General features: G+C 52.0%; 1 long non-coding RNA gene across 1 annotated transcript; it reads left to right on the top strand.

Annotated features, from left to right (window-relative positions):
• Positions 1–2,532: 2,532 nt before the first annotated feature.
• On the top strand, positions 2,533–8,976 carry LOC121044547 (uncharacterized). The gene is made up of 3 exons (XR_005797345.1): positions 2,533–2,697; positions 8,480–8,547; positions 8,915–8,976. It is a non-coding gene; the product is annotated as an uncharacterized LOC121044547 (long non-coding RNA).
• The last annotated feature ends 1,393 nt before the right edge of the window (positions 8,977–10,369 follow it).

The following is a 10,369-nucleotide window of genomic DNA, read 5'->3' as shown; positions in this document are numbered from 1 at the left end:
AAAGTTGCATCTTTACAGCTGACCTTGTGTGGGAAAACAATCCTGTTTATTTCCAAGTCATTCATAGTATAGTGACCAAATTGTTTGACCCCTGGCTCCTTAAAAAAACCCAAAGCGTCAAAATGTGCCTGGTGTTTCTTGACCAGTTTTCAGTTGCAGACTGAGAATAGAGAAGCGTACTTGCCTGATTCCTCACGCCCTCTGAAGTCGAGGCAGCGAGAATAAAAATGATCTTTGGAGCTTAATGGAGGGTGATGGGAAACGCCTGGGCATCGGGGTGCATCTGGGCAGCCTGCCTGACTAGAGGCTCTGGGGTGCGTTTGCAGCCAGGAGAAATGTCTGTGTCCCCGTGATATTATAATGGAGCTTGTTTTTCTGTCTGGCTGTCTGTTGCATTTTATAATGTAATTTCCCCAGATCCTTGAGGAATGTTTCCTCACAAAGGCCTGCTCTTGCAATGCCCGAGGGAGTCGTTCTCTTGATTTTCCCCTGTGCTTTTTATTACCCCCCGCTTGATGAACTTTTCCTGGCCATTTCAACTGTCAGCGTCTGAAGTCCACTAGTGAATGTTGGTTGGCTTTCTCTGCGCTAAACTGTGGCAATTATAGTTCGTAATCAGCATGAGAAATTTGAGGGAAAGGTAGGTCTTCCAAGAGTCTGTCAATGTAGCAGCAGGAAGTAGGTCTGGCAGAAAATGGAGGGAAACCATGGTCCATTCTATTCTTGTGGGGCAGAATGTGGCACGGAGGGTCCCACAGAAATAAAGCCAAAAGGAAAAACAAACCGAAAAAAAGATGCCACATTGATTTCTCCCTTCGCTGCTATTGTTTATACTATACAATTGGCGTTTGATCCATTCATTTTTGGGTTCATAAATCATTAATGGAATGCCTACTTCAGACCAGGCGGTGCCTAGGCATTATTCCAGAGACTTCTAGATAATTGTGACTGATTCTGGACTCTGAGATTAGTAGGATAACCAGCAATGAACCGCTCTTGGGGAATAGTCCCTGCAAGGGGAGACAGACCTGGGGTATTATGAAGGCCCAGAGGGGCACCCATCTTGGCCTGAGGAGGGCCTGGGAAGCTGACAATTAAGCAGGGAGCCAGCTGGACAATTTATGAAGGCAAGCAAAAGGCCTGTCTTCTGGAATGATGTGTCTAGAGAACTGGAAAGAGTTCAGAAGGGCCAGAGGAAAGGTTCTTATGGAGCCTGTGGAAAATTCGTTCATTCATTCATTCATTCATTCATTCATTCATTGTTTCATTCATTCCACAGTTATTTAAAATTTTTTTTATGTTTATTTATTTTTGAGAGAGAGAGAGAGAGAGAGAGAGACAGCACAAGCAGGGGAGGGGCAGAGACAGAGGGAGACACAGGATCCCAAGCAGGCTCCAGGCTCAGAGATGTCAGCACAGAGCCCGACGACATGGGGCTCGAACTCATGCACCATGAGATCATGACCCGAGCCAAAGTCAGACGCTTAACCGACTGAGCCACCCAGGCACCCCTATTCCACAGTTATTTACTGAGAGCCTGCTCGGTGCTAAATGTGAAGCTGGCCGTTATGAAGACGGGGCCAGACAGGCAGATGAGACGATGAAGAGCCTTGTGCACTGGCAGGAGTATAGGCATTATCCAGAGAGCCGTGGAGAAGCGTGGGAGGCCTTAACCACGAGATGACATGATTTGACATGTGTGTTGACTGTGGGGTGGGAGACGTGCTGGGGGTGACGCAGCCTGGAGGCAGAGGGGATGGACAGAGGAGGAATGATAAGCCAGTGGCAGTTGGGGTGGAAAGGAGTTTAGGTTTTGAGTAAATCCAGTCTATTCACTGGCTGGACGATGAAGGGCAAGTCTCGGAGGAGCATCTGAGTTCTCTTTGGGGTACTTGCCAGATGGTGAGGTCATTACCCAGATCAGGGGCAAAAGAGGAAAGGTTGGCGAAGATACTGAGCTCTGTTTTCAGCGGGTCTGACGAGTCCGGGGCAGCGGCCGGCATTGCAGGAGTGAGGGCGATGTGCCCCAGACTCGTGGGTTGGCCGGCTGGTGGCCTGGAGAGCGCCAGCGCTTTGGGAACCGGCTGGGGGCTCTCAGCCTGCAAACGATGAGGAAATCGTGGTGCGGATGAGATCACTCGGGAGGGGCGCAGCAACCCACAGTGACTGCGTCTGTGAACAGTGACTACGTGTGTGCTAAGTGCCCCACGAAGCACTACACCCTTTCAGCCTCAGTAGGACCCTATGAGAGACTGCTGTCAGTCGTCCCCAGTTTACAGAGGGGCCCTTGGAGGCAGCGAGCAGTTAGGTAGCCTGCCCGAGGCTGCACAGCATGGAGGGGGAGTTGGGGCCGGGTGGAGTTTGGGGCACGAAGAGGGCAGGGCAGTACCCTGATGAGGGCCGGGGCAGGGAGGAACAGGTACAAGTCAGGGGGCAGTCTAGCTCTCTTTCACCTGGGAACGCCCGCCCCCAGGTTCCCGGTCTGACCGCTGACCCATAACTGCTGAATGTTGATGCCCTGCCCTTCTTGCAGGGCAGGGAGACCATGTCTCAAGATCACCCTGTCTTAAGAGGGCACAGGATGTGAACGCAAGGTGCACGGCCCACAGCCTGTGAGACCTCCTGCTTCAAACCTCCAGGAAGGGAAGAGAGCTCCGTGCCTGGCTTTCTTCAAGCCCAAACCAACCTCCCATCTTGGTAGGTTGAAATCCTACTCATCCTGGAGGCTCATGATAAATGGCGACCTCTCTGGGAAGCTCTATAGACTCTTCCGGTCACACGGGGTCCCTCTCGTCTCTACAGTCCCCTGTTGCTTTGCACAATCAAATAACTCACAACTTCTTTCCACTCGTGTTTCGGTCTTGATGTCCTGGGCGGAGGGTGAGGGGGTGGGGAGGGCAGAAACTCTTCCTTATTTATTTGTGTGCCCTGCCTGTAGCAGGCATGTAATCTTGGTATCATTAGGTGCTCAGTGATTGGATTTGAATGAAGGGAGAAAAGGTCCTGGAAGCTTCTTTCCCCCACCTTCCCCTTTATAGGTGATTTTGCAACTGAGCTATCCTTGCGGGCTATCCTGTTGCTTCTCTGTTCCTTCCCTGCATGTTCCCTGGGTTTTCTATTGCTTCCGCGTCAGCCTGACATGTTAGAATTGACTCCATCAGCCTGACAGGTTCGGATTAGCTGTTCTGTGCGCCTGGGTCCTCCCCAAACTCCACATCCTGGACGGCTGGGTTCTTCCTCTTCTCTAACTGCCAAGCCCGGTACCTGTAACTCGTGCAGGCACGTAAGTGGCAGCAACGTGGGGTGGGATGCTAGTCCCCCTCGAAGCCCCTCTCCGGTCATCCCTGGTTCATCCCCCCGCCCCGCCCCCCCCCCAACACACACACCCGGTTCTCCCCGGGGCAGTCAGCTGTACCCTTTCCTCCCATCCGAATGGGGGAGCAGGTGGCCCAGCCTTGCTCCATGCCCCGCCTGTGCTTTTCTGGGTCTTCCCAGGCCCAGGCTCACACATGATGCTACAGTGATATGGGCTTCAGCTCTGATCAAAGCTGAAAACCGCAGCTGAGGCCCGAACTGGCTGGTAAATGAGCAAAGACTCACTTCAGCCAGTTGGGCCAGCGTCTGCAAACAGCGGGTGCCAAGAGCCTTTGCCACAGTTACAAGTCAGAACCTTCTAAGCTGTTCCTTAAAGAGAGAGGCACCGTGGGGGAGAAGACGGCTGTGTTGCAGATGTAGGATAACATCGACGAGGCTCTCTGTGACCGAGAAGAGAGCAGATGCATTTGTCACTGCTGATTTTCTGCCAGGTTACTCCCCGTCTCTTAATAAAGAGTGAAGGATAAGACGGAGGGGTGACAGGCAAGGAGAGAGCAGGCGTGTGTTTCGGTTACTTATTTCCAACGTAAACATCTCAAAGCAAGCTCATCGGGGTAATGTTTTCAGTGAAAATACATATTTCTACTGGACACAGTGCAAGAATTTTTTGCTCATGGAATTTTCACTCAACAATAGGAAAAAAAGATGTTTTCACACAGGCATTTTTAGCTCCATATACGGATTTGACAATGTTTCCCCCGATGCCAGCAGGACCGAGGAGTGCAGCTGCTTTGGAAATTTCAGAACCCTCAAAAAGAACCTCAGATGCATTTAAAAAAAAAAAAAATCACTAAGTCACGTATTTAAATTATGCTTTCTGTCGTTGTTCCTAACACTTGAGGACGATCATTGGAGAGATCTGGGAGATCTCGGGTGAGAGGAACCTTCAGCATTCGGTGAGCCGGTGGGCTTTCTGCCTTTCACGGGGCATCGTGGCGAAATAGTCTGTTTGGCTACTTTCCCATCGTCTTCACCGTAGATTTTACTCTCGGGGCCAAAGACACTGATGTTTGGGTGTTCAGAACAGAAAGATGATCTGAATGTGAAACTCCTGTGCCTTTGTACTACACGTAGTGAAGCGTCACCGCCACAATCCAAGTCAAAAGCCACCCAGCACGTCTCCTCTCTCTGCTGGGATTTCTGATCGGCTTAATACATCGGTGCGAAAACACAGGGTCAGAATCAAAGAAAGACAGGGCCTTTATTCCACGTGTCGGTGTTTTGAACCAGCCCAGTGGTGACCATCGCCACCGGGCTCGATGCAATTGATTGGCTCATAGAAGAGAATTGTATGACCTCCCTCTTACAACCGTGCTGGAACTTTCCCTGGGGCCTTGAGATTGTCTCAGAGATGACTCAGCTCTCTCACGGTTGTATGTTTTTTTTAAAGCTTTTTTCACTCGGGCTTCACATTGGTTTTCTCTCTCAGTTCCTTCTAGTTAGCCTTATTATCTTCCGAATGTAAAACTACCCTGCTCAATTTTAAATTAATTTATATGCCGCAGATTTGTTTTAGGTGGCTCTCTTTAATGGTGCCATCTTGCAGGGAGGGATCATGCTGACCTCTTAGAGCCCGTCCTAGGATTAATGGGCAATTGAGTTCACACGCAATAAAACCTTCTCAAATATTCACATTAACTGATAGATGCGGCTTGAGTGAAGATAATCTCACTGTGAGGACAGAACAAGAGGCCCTCATTGGCTTTGCTGTCCCACGCATGTGGGTGGTAGGTGTGGAGAGGGAGAGTGACCTCTCCTTAAGTCCTTCTTGATTTTTAGGGTGACACCTGTTGAACTTTGACTCGATGTTACCTTTTCCAGTCACCTGAATTGGTACCGTCGCTGGGATCTGTATTTAACATAACCAGGTAAATCAGATCGGACTTTCTTTTTTTTTTTTTTTCCAACGTTTATTTATTTATTTTTGGGACAGAGAGAGACAGAGCATGAACGGGGGAGGGGCAGCGAGAGAGGGAGACACAGAATCGGAAACAGGCTCCAGGCTCCGAGCCATCAGCCCAGGCGGGGCTCGAACTCACGGACCGCGAGATCGTGACCTGGCTGAAGTCGGCCGCTTAACCGACTGCGCCACCCAGGCACCCCTGGACTTTCTTTGGATGGTTCAAGCAGGGGTTGGGAAGGTCACTCTGCTTATGTTGGGAGCTGGAAGAAGTGGAGCTCATGAAAAAGCTCCCATCTCGAGGCCCCAGAAGTGCTTTCAGTGTGTCGCTGGATCCCGGAAAGCGAGGACGGGAGAGGTCACTTCGTGGGAACAAGCTGCTGGCTGCCGTGGGAGAGATCGTGACGTCAGGAGGAGCTGGGAGTACGAGGACACGTGAGTCGCACAGCAGTGACAAGTGGAAGCACGAAGCTGGCCATAGGATGCCCCGGAGTGTGGCCGGATGGGCAGCTTGGAGCCTCCAGCCCGAATGGACATGAGCTCGGGCCGGGGACAGGGAGGGGGCTGACTGGTGTGTCAGGGCTGTGCGAGGGGAATGAACTGCAAGGGAACTGCAAGCTTGGGACCGTCCAGAGCCCCTCTTGTCATGGCGGGCCGCGGCTCACAGCCCGAAAGGATGGCAGGCCACCAGCCTCACAGGACAGCTTCAGATACTGAGGCCATTCCTAGTGAAGATTTTGGCTCAGACACAGGTTCAAAAAGTCTGCTCAAAGACACCGTTTTTGGGATCCCCAAGAGGAAAAGGCAACTCACCTGTGTTTGCTGCCTGGCACGACGGTGCCACTCGTCACCGAGAAGAGAGGAGGGTTAAGATTGAAAGTGAAAGCCGGGAATGCTCAGAAAGGACAAGGAAGTGGGGGAAGTTAAGAGGAAAGGAGCGAACACACACAGTCAGACGCGAGAATAGATGTGGGTGGGACAATGCCTGGAATGAATGCTGGTGGGTTTCTATTGTAGGAACTTGCTTCGAGACAGGATCTCCTGCTACCGCCTCTCTTAGGCTTGGTTTCAGACGTCATTGGTCAAACTGTGGTCGTAATTTAAGGGGAGCCCAGGCACACCGCGAAGTGGCTCTCCAGTGGACACCCTTACGCTTCGTGTTGCTTCGTTGATAAGGTTCTTAAATGTCTGGACCATTTCTTTTTGAGCCATTGGGGAGATGATCATTTTCCCTCTTGAGTACTCCTCCCACTCAGATCTTTTCCATCACTGGGGACTGGGGGTAAGGGGAATAACTGGGTTTGTTTCCAAAGTGACCAAGCCAGGGTTGGTCTTGGGGAAGGGCACCCTGTTTCGCACCAGATGCCCAAATGTCAAGAGTTCATTGATTTCCCTCCATTTATGCCAAGTAGATGGTACCTAAGCCAAAGGGCAGAGCAGAGTTTCTGTTAGAAAAGGAGGCTGACATCAAGTTTCCAACCAGTGGATTTGGAGCAGAGACCCTGGATGTCTGTCTGTCTTCCGCGGATGTCCAAGATTTATCAGCCGACTCCAAAAGAGAGCCTGTCTGTGTCAGGAAATGCTGATAACCAAGGGATCTGTGGACAACAGGGCCACGTACCCCCAGGACAGGTGATGGAAGGGACACAGTCTGTCAGGATGAGGGGGCACTGGGCGAATCTCTGATTTACAGTTGCCAGTTGGCCCACGACCAGGAATCTGGATGGAAGGGGCAGGAGGGAAGAGATTTGTTCTACTGAGTTACGCTCTCTCCAAATGGTGCCTGAAAACTTACTGAAATGAGCTGGTGAGAGTCCTGAATGAAAACAGAAGCCATGGGCAGGATGCGTCTGCAGTCGTTACAGGGACTGCTCCAGCACCCCGGTGGGGACTGAGGTCACCTCTGTCGCAGAGGTCACAGAGCACTCCAGCTTCAGGGATGCTGTCCCAGCCCCCTGGAGTAACAGACAGCCCGCTGCAGGAGCCCTGGCGCTGGAAGCGGAGATGACTGTAGATGTGAAAGACAACACCCTCCTTCCTCTGAGTGCACTTGGCTGGCGCATTCTGTTCCACGGGAATGGTGGCGCTGTGTGAGCGGGTTCACAGGGGAGCCCTGTTATAGGGTGGTCCCGTATCCTTGCCTGTGGGCAGCCAGTGGCCACTGCGTCTGGAGCCCCAGGTTGGGAACGGGTCCTGTCCCCACTGCGGTGGGGGGAGGGTGGGGGCCCAGAGACAAGGCGCAGATGCTCCGGGATCCTCGGGGCCCAAATGTGCAGGTGCACACGTTGGGGACTTTGCTAGAAGGGCAGTAAAGGCGCCTCACTTTCAGGAGGGTCCAGAGTGCCTGTCATTTACCAGCTCCCTCCCCTTGTTCCCAGGCAGCCCCACCCCCCCTCTCTGATTGGTTCCCTTCAACCCAAGTCTGTACCAGGCCCCTCGGGGTGTTCTGGCTTCAGCGTACTTTTTCCTGGCCTAAATATGTGCTTTTTGGTGCCTAGGACTTCCGGTTTCACTCTGCCTTTCAGCTTTGCACGCTGTGGGTTAAAGACACCCCCTCTTTCAGCCAGGGCCCCAGGAGAGCAGCCCCTCGCCCTCCTCAAGCTCCGTCTGCCAGGTCTGCAGCTGCAGTAGGGAGGGAGGGAGGCTCACGGGTGGAGAATGAATTCCCCAAGAAACAAAGATGATTCTGGCAACCCCTGCCTCTTACGTCTGGGAGCAGAGGTGCCTGACTCTGGTCCTGTGGTATCACCGGCTACATCAAACCCCAAAGTTGATACAACGCAGGAGGAGCCACAGGCTTGAGACTGGTGGGGAATGAACGTGAGGAGGGAGGGGCCAGAGGGCAGCCTGGTCCAGAGAGGAGAAGGCTCAGCAAACTGTCATCCAGACCGACGCCAGGTGCATTTAGAGTTGGGGAAGTGACCCACGGCCACTGCCGGTAGACTGTGACAGGCGCTGTGTTAGATGCTGTGTTTGGGCGGGAGCACTGATCCCATCTGGCTGATGAAGGAATAATGCTCCGGAGGTAAGCCTGTCGCTGTGCTGCCGAGGGCAGACGCGAGCTTGTGGCCTGGGTCTGGTCCCCTCCGTGTGAAGGGAGGACTCTACCTCTAGCTGAGACCCGCCAGCCCCGCGCCAGACGGAGTCATCTGGTAATGCTCAGGGGCAGACACTGCTCAGCATTGCTTCCTGCCTTCTCTTCAGAGCAATCAAACGCGATCCAGTCGGGCTCCCAGGAACAAATAATTTAAGACTGATCCCCGACCGAACAGGTAACTGTAAAATCGTGGGCTGCGCGAAACAGCTCACACGGTGAAGCGCAGGACCAAATGAATAAAGTCGACTTAGAATTTAATAAGGCCTCTCTGGCACGCACATCGAGCTGTTGAGCTGTGCGCTGCAATGAATCTAAATTTAGACGGGAAATTAGAGCAACGGTACCTATTTATTAACGCACCACTTTGCAGTGAACTGTTGTCCTGTTAAGGGCAGGTAACTGACACATACTATCTTCCCCACTAAAACCATAAAATTTACATTTTCTCGAGCATCTTGTCTTTGATTAACTTTCCTGAGTGCTCTATTTTAAGAGCTATGCTGCCTTTTCATCCCATTTCTTTACTACATGTGTATTTCCAGGATCTTCTACTTTTCCTTTATGGGAACGAGTTGGCCGCGCTGAGATTCTCTCGGTGTTCCCCAGGTATGGCGTAATTACTGGTTGCCAATTATTCTTCCATAAGGGATACTCTAAGGCTTATTTTAAAAGCGTTTCTCCTCCGAAAACTGGCACAACACAAGGGCTTCGTGAGAGTCATGCCAATCCCAAAGGAGAGGCGTTCCCGTGCCAAAGGCTGAAGGCTGGAGGCCTCCTCGCCTCCAGACAAATGCTGGAGACTGCAGAGGGGCCAGGGCTCAGGATGGCCCTTTTCACTGCTGATTGGAGAGGGGAGAGAATGCATTAAATGGTGCAGTGCTGAGAGGTGGTGAATCACTGCTCCGTTGGAAGGAAAATTGTAAAAGTGGGTATGTTTCTCCCTAGGGAGGCGGTCCTTAAATTTGAAAACTGCGAAAGTGGATCAAATATCTGAAGAGGGTGAATGGAGAGCATAAGTCATTCATCTATTCATGCAAAGGTGCAGGGCAGTGATCTGAAGGAGGGGTGAGAGCTGATGAGGGAGAAGGTGAGCAAGAGTGTTCTCAGCAGAGTGAGCAGCGTGGATAAAGGCCCTGTGGTCAGAGGGAGTAAGTAAGGCAAGGGGGAGGAATTGCAAGGCCAGTGTGTTTGGAGGTCTTAGAGTGAATCCTAGGAACCAGAAGCTATAGGGTCTTACGCGTCAAGTTCAGAAGTTGTGTTTTACCTTAAGAGTGCTAGGGGCGCCTGGGTGGCGCAGTCGGTTAAGCGTCCGACTTCAGCCAGGTCACGATCTCGCGGTCCGTGAGTTCGAGCCCCGCGTCAGGCTCTGGGCTGATGGCTCGGAGCCTGGAGCCTGTTTCCGATTCTGTGTCTCCCTCTCTCTCTGCCCCTCCCCCGTTCATGCTCTGTCTCTCTCTGTCCCAAAAATAAATAAACGTTGAAAAAAAATTAAAAAAAAAAAAAAGAGTGCTAAAAAGCCAGTGAAGGTCTTCCAGTGGAGTGTGTTTGTGCAGGTGCATGTGCGTGAGTATGTGGGCAGGTTGGAGTGGGGATGGTTATCACGACTTGATGTGTACTTGGCTGGATCCCTTCCGCTGTAGGTCCGAGAGCTGAGTGGATGGAGGAAGGCTAGTGGACATCCACTGCAGCTGTCCAGGTTGGACACGGAAGGAATTTGGGCAAGAGTATGGTATGGAGATTGGAAAGAAGTAGATGGATCTGCGTGTCAACTGTAGGGTTTGGCGATGGTTTGCTTACCAGCCATTGGGAAGAGCAAAGGGTAAAGAACTACCTGTGGACTCTGCCCCCACAGCCAGGTAAATGGTGGCCATTCCCTGAGCTGGCCAAAGGGTGCTCAAAGGGGACGAGGAGCAGGAGGGGGGTCATGGATTCAGATCACGTTTCAGGTGTCTGTTTGAGTTGTCTTTGAGGTGTCCTAAGGAGAGGACAGCCAGGCA

Source organism: Herpailurus yagouaroundi, unplaced genomic scaffold (genome assembly GCF_014898765.1).
Source record: "Herpailurus yagouaroundi ecotype Mexico unplaced genomic scaffold, PumYag 188, whole genome shotgun sequence".
Classification (NCBI taxonomy): domain Eukaryota; kingdom Metazoa; phylum Chordata; class Mammalia; order Carnivora; family Felidae; genus Herpailurus; species Herpailurus yagouaroundi.
This window is presented reverse-complemented; position numbering and strand designations above follow the sequence as displayed.